The sequence below is a fragment of the Drosophila suzukii genome (genome assembly GCF_043229965.1).
Source record: "Drosophila suzukii chromosome 2 unlocalized genomic scaffold, CBGP_Dsuzu_IsoJpt1.0 scf_2c, whole genome shotgun sequence".
Lineage (NCBI taxonomy): Eukaryota > Metazoa > Arthropoda > Insecta > Diptera > Drosophilidae > Drosophila > Drosophila suzukii.
This window is the reverse complement of record NW_027255896.1, coordinates 1569913-1579022: the sequence shown is the minus strand read 5'-3', so window position 1 is coordinate 1579022 and position 9110 is coordinate 1569913.

The window sequence follows — 9110 nt, the reverse complement described above, 5'->3', positions numbered from 1 at the left end:
TTTTTGAATAAAACCCTCTGAGATCTACCATTCAAATAACTTGAAATCCAAGTTAACAGATTATTCGGAAACCCAAGCTGATCTAATTTGAATAAAAGAAGAGAGTGGTTAACAGAGTCAAAGGCTTTACTAAAATCTGTATATATAACGTCCGTCTGCAATTTTTTGTTAAATCCATCTAGTACAAAAGATGTCAATTCGAGCAGGTTAGTGGTGGTCGATCTACGCTTAACAAAACCATGTTGACACGGCGATATTAAAGAGGAGCACAAATGTTGCAACTGAGAGGTAATAATGCGTTCAAATGTTTTAGGAATTGCAGACAATTTGGAGATTCCTCTATAGTTCTGAACATTAACCTTCGCACCCTTTTTGTGGAGTGGAATAATAAAAGAATCTTTCCAGATAGTAGGAAAAACAGATGATGAGATAGACAAATTAAAAAGTTTAAGAATGGGTTTACAAATAGTTCGGGCACAAAACTTAAGAACACACCCAGGGAGTCCATCTGGCCCCGGAGAATAGGTTGGCGTTATAGTTTCTAAATCCCTTAAGAGAGAACTCTCGGTGATTACAGGAGAAAAAATACAATTTGCCCTGTTTAAGTGATTAGGGTAGCTAGAATTAGACCATGAAACAGAACTATAAGTAGATTGGAAGAATTCAGCAAATAAATCTGCAATTTCGGGATCCGTAGATGCCTCAATAGAGTTTAATCGTGCGGATGATGGCACGCCTGAAGACTTTCGCTTAGCATTGACAAAGTTATAAAATTGCCTCGGATCCTTTGAAAATTCAAATTTACATCGGTTCAAATACATGGAATAGCAATGACTGTTAAGTACATTAAAATTAGTACGAGCCACCACATATCTTGAAAAATCGGATGGCCTACCCGACTTTTTGTACTTTTTATAGAAGTTTGTTTTTAGGTTTCTAAGTCTTTGCAACTGATTGGTAAACCAAGGTGGCCTGTCTAACTTAGGAGGAAATCTGTCAGGAACACATTCACTGAAAAAAGAGTTTAGGACACTATAAAATAGTTCCGTAGCACTTTCAATATCCAAGCAATTATATAAATTTGTCCAGTTATATTGTGAAATCAAGTTGTTGAGTTTACTAAAGTCACATTTACGAAAGCATCTACATTTATTTGGAGAAAGTGAAGGAGAGAGGGTATCAACGCTGGGAAGACAAATTGTAAGTTCTAATGTGGGATGATACTGGTCTTCAGGCACAACTAGTGGGTCAATTCTAGATACAGTGACTTCAGACGGATCTAAAACAAATACTAGATCTAATTGTCTGTTTAGTGAATTACGTATAAAGCTAACTTGCTGTAATGATAATTCTAACAGACCGTCAACGAAGTCATGGTCAGATAAAGGGGTAGAGACAAGTGAGTCAGTGGAAAGGGACCAAGAAATGTCAGGGAGATTGAAATCACACAAAACAATTAAAAGATCCCTTTCGGAAAGATGAGATAAAACAGTTTTTATTGCAGACAAATGTTGCTCATAAATTGTTAAGTCGGATCCAGGTGGAATATAAGAAGAAGTTACATAAATAGAAAAAGATTTCAAAGAAACTTTAACACCAACGAATTCTATGTCATTGGGATTAAGAAAGTATATTCTCTCCGATGATAAAGTAGAGGTAACGGCAACCAGCACCCCACCCCCCTACGAGGACAGCGATCAGTTCTATACGTATTAAAATTTTTAGACAGAACTTCGGAGTCTGATATCTCCGGTTTCAGCCAAGTCTCAGTAAAGGCCAGAATGTCTTCAGAAAAGGGAGAGGAGTCAGCATAAAGCTTAGGTAGTTTCATATTGAGTCCCCTAACATTTTGATAGGCCAAAAATAAGCTGCTCAGTTTTTTGGCGCAGGTACAGTCGTGGAAGGCCTATTATTAGTTCTCCGTCTGTTTGGAACAAATTCTTTAATGACCAATTCATCATTAAGCCAAGAACTTTTAGAATTTAGTACATTAAATACTTCCGGAGGAGCAGATATTTTAAATGAAGATATCATACGAACATATGGAAATTTAAACTCCTCCACTGTGATGTTTTGAGATGGGAATTCCTGTTGTATAAATTCCAAAACATCTGCAGATGTGGTTTCAGGTGTTAAACGAGACACAAATAATTGCTTCCTATATGGAACAACCGAGAGGCTCTTTCTTCCACCATTAGCAATCTGAACATCGTTCGTCTGATTATCAAGACTAGGGACTCCTATAGAGCTAACTTCACCAGTAGGCACAAAAAGCTGCATAGGGTTTGACCCCTTAGGCTGACTAGCAGAAACAGGAACTCCTTCAGAGCTTTTGGTACCCATGGGTACTGCTGTCAGAGAAACTTTAGGTCCCCCAGACCCAGTAGATGCCGACATAGCTGCCGTTACCGATCGGGTACAAATATTTGGAGCTAAGTTGGGATTTGGAACTGATGCCTTTACGGGAGCAGATTTTGAAAGAGCGGTCTTTTTGCGTTTAGGTGACCCTACTGACATTTTTTTATTATCAAGGTCCGCCTTAAACTCTTTAAAATCAGCAACTACGCTCATAAGCTTATCAAAAAGTTTCATAAAACGATCATTGGTCAGCGCAACATAGCCATCCAAATCACGGTCTATTTCAACGCAAGAGGCACAAGTCCACGAAAAACCAACACGCAGATCAATAAAATCTTTTACTCTGCCAACAAGTCCAGTACATTTTGGATGAATGACTGTATTGCAGAGACGACAGTAAATAAAAACATCATTAGGTGACGATCCAAACTCACAATCTTTCTTGGAACAAAAAAGAGCCATTTTTACGTATTTAAATTTAAGAAAAAAAGTTGTTTATAAAACCAAAGAATCAAAAGAATTATAAATACCTCACTTAATTTGACACTGGGATCAAACAATAAAAATGTAGACACACAAAAACACAAAAGTATAAGAGCGCGAAGAGACTGCGAAAGCGAGAGAGCGCGACAGAGTGGCTGTCGACTGAGCGTGGCTTGCGAAACACAAACAAAATATACACGACAACAGTTGCGACGACAAGAAACGGGAGAGAGATTACAAGAGAGAGAGATTACAGATTATGGGAAACAACAACAAAAGCTATTGAAACAAATGCACCGCAGCTTACAGAAGTTACAATAACAAAATGCACAGGTTAAAAACAGAGTTAGGTTTTGTTAAAATTGCAACAATAAAATAGACAATTAAACGATTAGACGATTTAAAACACAAGCACGGCTGGTTATGTTGGACTAAGACACAAATCAAGGCACCAGTAACACAGATATTAATGACAAATTGACAAAAATCACAGAGCACAAGATAAACACCACCGGTCACAAGCGACGCTAAATCGATGTCATAGATTTTTATTTTGCGAATGTTTACTGAAATGGGCCTTCTTTCCATTTTTAAAAGCCCATAACTTGGTCATATGAACTCGGATTTCGATATGGCATACCTTTTTGGGCCTGTGGAATGATTTTGTTCTAATCTGCATAAAAATATATAACTTTAAAGGTAGTAAAAAATATGACCGTTTTTATGTCATTGATTTTAGTTTTGCGAAGGCTTACTGAAATGGGCCTTCTTTCCATTTTTAAAAGCCCATAACTTGGTCAAATAATCTCGGACATTAATATGGCATACCTTTTTGAGCTTGTGCTATGATTTTTTTCTAATTTGTACTAAATATATAGCTTTAAAGGTAGTACAAAATATAACCGTTTTTATGTCAATGATTTTAATTTTGCGAAGGTTTACTCATTCCATCTTTAAAAGCCCATATCTTGGTCAAATGAATTCGGATTTCGATATGGCATACCTTTATGGGCTTGTGGTATGATTATGTTGTTATTTGCATTAAGATATATAACTTTCAAGGTAGTACAAAATATGACCGTTTTATGTCATTGATTTTTTTATTATATGGTTTACTGAAATGGGCCTTCTTTCCATCTTTAAAATCCCATAACTTGGTCAAATGAACTCGGATTTTGATATGGAATACCTTTAGGAGCTTGTGGAATTATTATGTTGTTATCTGCATTAAGATATATAACTTTAAAGGTAGTTAAAACTATGATCGTTTTTATGTCATTGATTTTTTTTTCGAAGGTTTACTGAAATGGGCCTTCTTTCCATCTTTAAAATCCCATAACTTGGTCAAATGAACTCAGACTTCGATATGGCATACCTTTATGAACTTGTGGAGTGATTATGTTGTTATCTGCATTAAAATACATAACTTTAAAGGTAGTAAAAATCTGACCGTTTCTATGTCATTGATTATTATTTTGCGAAGGTTTACTGAAATGGGCCTTCTTTCCTTTTTAAAAGCCCATAACTTGGTCAAATGAACTCGGATTTCGATATAGCATACCTTTATGGTCTTGTGGAATTATTATGTTGTTGTCTGCTTTAATATATATAACTTTAAAGGTAGTAAGAAATATGACCGTTTTTATGTCATTGATATTAGTTTTGCGAAGTTTTACTGAAATGGGCCTTCTTTCAATCTTTAAAAGCCCATAACTTGGTCAAATGAACTCGGATTTCGATAAGGCATACCTTAATGGGCTTTTGGAGTGATTATATTGTTATCAGCTTTAAAGTATATAACTTTAAAAAACTTGTGGAATGATTATGTTATTATCTGCATTAAAATATATAACTTTAAAGGTAGTACAAAATATGACCGTTTTTATGTCATTGATTTTTATTTTGCGAAGGCTTACAGAAATGGGCCTTCTTTCCATCTTTAAAGCCCATAACATGGTCAAAGCCCTTTATGGGCTTGTGGAATGTTTATGTAGTTATCTGCTGTAATATATATAACTTTAAAGGTAAAGTAAGAAATATGACCGATTTTATGTCATTGATTTTAGTTTTGCGAAGGTTTACTGAAATGGGCCTTTTTTCAATCTTTAAAAGCCCATAACTTGGTCAAATGAACTCGGATTTCGATAAGGCATGCCCTAATGGGCTTGTGGAATGATTATGTTGTTATCGGCTTAAGAGTATATAACTTTAAAGGTAGTAAGAAATATGACCGTTTTTATGTCATTGATTTTAGTTTTGCGAAGTTTTACTGAAATGGGCCTTTTTTCAATCTTTAAATTCCCATAACTTGGTCAAATGAACTCGGATTTCGAAAAGGCACACCTTAATGGGCTTGTGGAGTGATTATGTTGTTATCTGCATTAAAATATATAACTTTAAAATAAAAACAAGGGAGAACGCTATAGTCGAGTACCTCGACTATCAGATACCCGTTACTCAGCTAAATGGAGATATGCAAGCAGCAAAGCGAGATTAGAATGCGCCACCTACCGGCGGTATACAGATTTAAGCGTTATGGGCGTTAGAGTGGGCGTGGCAAATTTTTTTTTGGATCAATCGATAGGTATTGACGAGACCAATACATTTCAGTTAAAAATGTTTATCTAGCATGAAAATTGTGGGCGTCACAGGGTTTTGCGGTTTGTGGGCGTTAAAGTGGGCGTGGCAAACTTTTTTTTGGGTCAATCGATAGGTATTGATGAGAACATTACATTTCAGTTAAAATTTTCTATCTAGCATGAAAACTGTAGAAGCCACAGTTTTGGGCGGTTTGTGGGCGTTAGAGTGGGCGTGGCAGTCTACTGAAACAAACTTGCGCTGCGTAGGAAGCTCAGGAATCTGCACGCCAAATCTCAATAGCCTAGCTCCCATAGTTTCCGAGATCTCAGCGTTCATCCGGACAGACGGACAGACGGACAGACGGACATGGCTAGATCGACTCGGCTAGTGATCCTGATCAAGAATATATACATATACTTTATGGGGTCGGAAACGCTTCCTTCTGCCTGTTACATACTTTCCGACGAATCTAGTATACCCTTTTACTCTACGAGTAACGGGTATAATAAAAAACAAGGAAGAACGCTATAGTCGAGTACCTCGACTATCAGATACCCGTTACTCAAAGGGAAATGGAGAATGCGCCACCTACCGGCGGTAGACAGATTTAAGCTTTATGGGCGTTAGAGTGGGCGTGGCAAATTTATTTTTGGATCAATCGATAGGTATTGACGACACCAATACATATCAGTTAAAATTTTTTATCTAGCATGCAAATTGTGGGCGTCACAGGTTTTCGCGGCTTGTGGGCGTTTAAGTGGGCGTGGCAAACTTTTTTTTAGGTCAATCGATAGGTATTGATGAGAACAATACATTTCAGTTAAAATTTTCTATCTAGCATCAAAACTGTAGGAGTTACAGTTTTGGGCTGTTTGTGGGCGTTAGAGTGGGCGTGGCAGTCTACTGAAACAAACTTGCGCTGCGTAAGAAGCTCAGGAATCTGTACGCCAAATCTCAATAGCCTAGCTCTCATAGTTTGCGAGATCTCAGCGTTCATCCGGACAGACAGACGGACAGACGGACAGACGGACAGACGGACAGACGGACAGACGGACAGACGGACAGACGGACATGGCTAGATCGACTCGGCTAGTGATCCTGATCAAGAATATATATACTTTATGGGGTCGGAAACGCTTCCTTCTGCCTGTTACATACTTTCCGACGAATCTAGTATACCCTTTTACTCTACGAGTAACGGGTATAACAAGGAAGAACGCTATAGTCGAGTACCTCGACTATCAGATACCCGTTACTCAAAGGGAAATGGAGATATGCAAGCAGCAAAGCGAGATTAAAATGCGCCACCTACCGGCGGTAGACAGATTTAAGCGTTATGGGCGTTAGAGTGGGCGTGGCAAATTTATTTTTGGATCAATCGATAGGTATTGACGACACCAATACATTTCAGTTAAAATTTTTTATCTAGCATGCAAATTGTGGGCGTCACAGGTTTTCGCGGTTTGTGGGCGTTTAAGTAGGCGTGGCAAACTTTTTTTAAAGTCAATTGATAGGTATTGACGACACCAATACATTTCAGTTAAAATTTTTTATCTAGCATGCAAATTGTGGGCGTCACAGGTTTTCGCGGTTTGTGGGCGTTTAAGTGGGCGTGGCAAACTTTTTTTTAAGTCAATTGATAGGTATTGATGAGAACAATACATTTCAGTTAAAATTTTCTATCTAGCATAGGAGCGTAGGAGTTACAGTTTTGGGCGGTTTGTGGGCGTTATAGTGGGCGTGGCAGTCTACTGAAACAAACTTGCGCTGCGTAAGAAGCTCAGGAATCTGTACGCCAAATCTCAACAGCCTAGCTCTCATAGTTTCCGAGATCTCAGCGTTCATCCGGACAGACAGACGGACAGACGGACAGACGGTCAGACGGACAGACGGACAGACGGACAGACGGACATGGCTAGATCGACTCGGCTAGTGATCCTGATCAAGAATATATATACTTTATGGGGTCGGAAACGCTTCCTTCTGCCTGTTACATACTTTCCGACGAATCTAGTATACCCTTTTACTCTACGAGTAACGGGTATAATCATACCACAAGCACAAAGAGGTATGCCATATCAAAGTTCGAGTTCACTTGACCAAGTTATGGGCTTTTAAAAATGGACAGAAGGCCCATTTCAGTAAACCTTCGCAAAATAAAAATCAATGACATAAAAACGGTCATATTTTTTACTACCTTTAAAGTTATATATTTTAATGCAGATAACAAGATGGACAGAAGGCCCTTTTCCGTAAAACCTTTGCAAAATCAAAATCAATGACATAAACGGTTAATGACATAAAAACGGTCATATTTTTTACTACCTTTAAAGTTATATTAAATTAAATTATTTATATTTTTTCAAGAACAAACGCTTGTTGTTTCGATAAAAACATGTATTATCCATAAATAATAACATCAGTGTCATAAAATAATTGCTACACACCTGAAAAAAAATCCAAAGTTCCCCCAATTTTTTCGCTCAAAAAGGTATTATAACCCCTTAAAGATGGAAAGAAGGCTCATTTCTGTTAGCCTTCGCAAAATTAAAATCAATTACATAAAAAACGGTCATATTTTTTACTACCTCTAAAGAGTATATTTTAAAGCAGATAAAAACATAGTCATTCCACAAGCCCATAAAGGTATGCCGTATCGAAATCCGAGTTCATTTGACCAAGTTATGGGCTTTCAAAAATGGAAAGAAGGCCCATTTTAGTAAACCTTCGCAAAATAAAAATCAATGACATAAAAACGGTCATATTTTTTACTACCTTTAAAGCTATATATTTTAATGCAGATAACAACATAATCATTCCACAAGCCCATAAAGGTATGCCATATCGAAATCCGAGTTCATTTGACCAAGTTATGGGCTTTTAAAGATGGAAAGAAGGCCCATTTCCGTAGACCTTTGCAAAATCAAAATCAATGACATAAAAACGGTAATATTTTGTACTACCTTTAAAGCTATATATTTTAATACAGATTAGAAAAAAATCATACCACAAGCCCAAAGAGGTATGCCATATCAAAGTTCGAGTTCATTTGACCAAGTTATGGGCTTTTAAAAATGGAAAGAAGGCCCATTTCAGTAAACCTTCGCAAAATAAAAATCAATGACATAAAAACGGTCATATTTTTTACTACCTTTAAAGTTATATATTTTAATGCAGATATAAACATAATCATTCCACAAGTCCATAGAGATATGCCATATCGAAATCCGAGTTCATTTGACCAAGTTATGGGCTTTCAAAAATGGAAAGAAGGCCCATTTCAGTAAATTTAAGAACGGTTATATTTTGTACTGCCTTTAAAAATAAATGTTTAAGTGCGGATAACAGTAAAATCATTCCACAAGCACATAAAGGTATGCCATATCGAAATCCGAGTCCTTTTGACCAAGCTATAGGGCTTTAAAGATGGAAAGAAGGCCCATTTCTGTAAACCTTCGCAAAATTTAAATCAATGAAATAAAAACGGTAATATTTTGTACAACCTTTAAAGTTATATATTTTAATACAGATAAGAACACAATAATTCCACAAGCCCAAAAAGGTATGCCATATAAAAATTCGAGTTCATTTGACCAAGTTATGTGCTTTTAAAGTTGGAAAGATGGCCCATTTCAGTAAACATTCGCAAAATTAAAATCAATGACATAAAAACGGTCATATTTCTTACT